This window comes from Grammomys surdaster, unplaced genomic scaffold, assembly GCF_004785775.1.
Source record: "Grammomys surdaster isolate TR1022 unplaced genomic scaffold, NIH_TR_1.0 137, whole genome shotgun sequence".
In the NCBI taxonomy this organism is placed as follows: Eukaryota; Metazoa; Chordata; class Mammalia; order Rodentia; family Muridae; genus Grammomys; species Grammomys surdaster.
In genome coordinates this window covers 8683370-8686526 of record NW_021604595.1, presented here as the reverse complement: position 1 = coordinate 8686526, position 3157 = coordinate 8683370, and the positions used below count along the sequence as shown (strand labels likewise).

Sequence of the window (3157 nt, the reverse complement as noted above, 5' to 3'; positions counted from 1 at the left end):
GGGGGGACTCAGTGCTGGCATGTAGGGAGGACTCAGTTCTGGGATGTAGGAAGGACTCAGTTCTGGGATGTGAGGGGACTCAGTTCTGGGATGTAGGAAGGACTCAGTGCTGGCATGTGAGGGGACTCAGTGCTGGCATGTAGGGAGGACTCAGTTCTGGGATGTAGGAAGGACTCAGTTCTGGGATGTGAGGGGACTCAGTGCTGGCATGTAGGGAGGACTCAGTGCTGCGATATGAGGAGGGGAGTACTCTGTGCTGGTGTGCATTCAGGCTAGATGCTCATGGAGGCACTTTATTTTGCTTTTGATGTTTTGAAGCAAGGTTTCACTACATATTCAAGTTCAACCTCCCAGCTGAGGCCCTCCTGTCTCCGCCTCCCCAGGGATGAGACTGTAGACACACTCCACCACAGCAGGCTATTTGCCATCTGAGAAGATTAAGAAGAGGTTGCCGACCAGGTGTGCTGACACACAATCATAATTTCATCACTAGTGAGGCCAAGGCAGGAGGATCACTGCAAGTCCAAGGTTACCTGTATACTGTCCTACCTACCCACCAGTGGGGTCTATCCCTAGATCTTGCTGTCCTTTCCAAATGAGCTTACTATGCCAATTGGGGGAAATCTCTGTGTCCAAAAAAAAAAGAGAGACATGAAGACCATGAAATAAGTGTGCACAGATGACTCTGCCATTTTAATTTGAATACAAGTGCACGTAATTTGTTCACTCCCATGGTCCCTGGCAGCTGAGTTATGTGTTCCAGTACCACTGAAAGCTATGTAGTGGTCACCATGCTGTATTTAGATGTTAGAAAGTGTTTCCCATCATCATGTCCCTTAGATCTGTTGTCCTTGATAGATAATAAAGTCTATAAGGTTAAAAAAAAATCTTTGCTTCTTTTCTTAATATATTCCAATCTGTTTTGACAGGGAAATTTTAAATTTGATTGATATTAGCTGAACTCACAGTACTGCTGGAGGTATGAAATTTACCATAAATACTTCAATTACTTTTTCTTGGACTTTCTATTCTGCCTCCATATATGATCTGCTTGAGGGATGGGGCTTATCTGCCAACATCATGATGAATTCCCAGGACGTAGAACATTACTTGAATCATACTAGGCCCTCAACAATTGTGAAAATAATTACCAAGTTTCTGAAAAGCAGGTTAGTATCTGAGACCGATCATCTTATACATTAACTTGGGTAGGCCAAAGCTCCATTGATAACAATTACTCTGGAGATACTTGTAAGCTTTTCCTTTAAATCATTAGATTGTGAATATGTTAAGATGGCTATCCATAATATAGGGGTGTTGGAGGGGCTCATCCAGTCAGTTGTTTTTCTTTCTTAAGCATGAGGACCTAGGACTTGAAATGCAGCATCCTACTGGCTTGAGCCCTACACTAAAGCAAACCCCTCTCTCCCCATGCCCACACTGCATATATATAAGATGGTCTTCAATTTACAAAGGCTCAAATTAAGACTTTCCTGATGGTCTAAAGGTGATACACACTCAGTAGGAACCACCCTTGGGGTTCGGAGTGTGGATGCTACACCTGTCTCCATGTGTTTGGATCCGCTCTCATGATGCCGGGCAGCAGCAGTGAGCCACAGCTTCTGGTCAGTCCATAACTATGACTTGCTGAAGCTGTATCCCTCGTTGTGACCCCAGACTCTGGCTTACCACTCTGCTTCCCAGGGCCACACAGAGCCACCCACAGTCTCGCTTCCTCTTCATGTTTCCTCTCACTGCAAATGAGGCTGTGGGTGGGGAATTCAGAGTCATGGAAAGTAGTCAGAAGGTTATTAGAGGTTCACAGGCCATACGGTTGGATGAAGGCGTGATAGCAGAACAGCCCCATTGGCAGCAGGGATAGGCAACAGCAGAGAACACATCAATGGGAAACTCCCAAATGAGCACCTTAGGAGATCTGGCTCTCCCTAGCATCAAGCAAAGGACCAACCAGCACTTCCGACTTGATCTGCTGTTCTGGGCCCTGGGCTTTGGAGGGGAGGTACTTACATGGGTCCCTTCACTGGAGGGTTATGGTTTTTGTGTGATGAGGAAGTGAATGAGGAAAAAAAAGAGCAAACGCTGTAATTTCCTCAAATCTGCACAGGTTGGGCAGGGTGCAGGCTCTATCTTTCTCACATTCCGGGGTATCTTGATCTATCCCTTCTTCCTCCTCACATTTTAGGTCTCATCTTTCCTCTGAAAACTCCTTCCTTCCTGTCTTTCCAGCTTCTAATTCATCTACTCCTGATGTCTACCTAAAGTGTTCCATTCCCTCCCCTCCCCTATCCCTTTCCCTCTTTTCCTCGACAGGGTATCACTATGTAGCTCAGGCGGCCACCAAGCTCTCTGCTGTCTCCCTCTCCAGTACAAGATAACGGATGTGCTGCTACATTTGGCTACTAAATCTTGTCTCCATCTTCAGGTTAAGCCTTACATCTCTGCTGACAGTATTTTATGCCTGAGAGGGAGAAATTTGAGAGTCATTGTACCTTCTTGACATCCTATCTCAGAGCCTGAATACTTGCCAGTTGCTTAACACTGTAACTTCATAGTCAATAGACTGTCAGGAGTTCATCACTAGAATGCTGCTGTGAACATTAACCACAACACAATCATCAGTCAATCAAAATCAATCTCTCTCTCTCTCTCTCTTTCTCTCTCTTTCTCTCTCTCTTTCTTTGTCTCTGTCTGTCTGTCTGTCTGTCTGTCTGTCTGTCTGTCTGTGTCTGCCCTCCCCCCTTCTCTCTCATTCTCTCTTTTTCTCTCTCTCTCTCTCATGCTGGGGGCTAAAGGCAAAACTCTGACCTTTACCTAGCTACAAATTCCACGGCTGAGCTATCACATCCCTTACAATCTCTGCATCAACATAACTAACCCTTGGAAACAATGTTGACCCAAAGACCAAGTCATAGAAGAAAAGATATATCATAAGGTTGCATTTATTTTTAGTTACACACTCCCTCTCTCTATCACTCTCTGTCTCTCTGTCTCTCACTGTCTCTCTCTCTCACACACACACACACAGATGTAAGTGTATTATCTAATCTATTATCTATCTATCCATTTGTCAATCTACTTATCTATCCCATCAGAGAGAGAGAGAGAGAGAGAGAGAGAGAGAGAGAGAGAGAGAGAG

At 45.0% G+C, this 3157-nt stretch overlaps 1 protein-coding gene across 2 annotated transcripts in view; it reads right to left on the bottom strand.

The window, feature by feature from the left end:
* Nedd9 (neural precursor cell expressed, developmentally down-regulated 9) overlaps positions 1 to 3157 on the bottom strand; it is a 175988-nt gene that overhangs the window by 170237 nt on the left and 2594 nt on the right. The gene's annotated exons all lie outside the window — the stretch shown is intronic.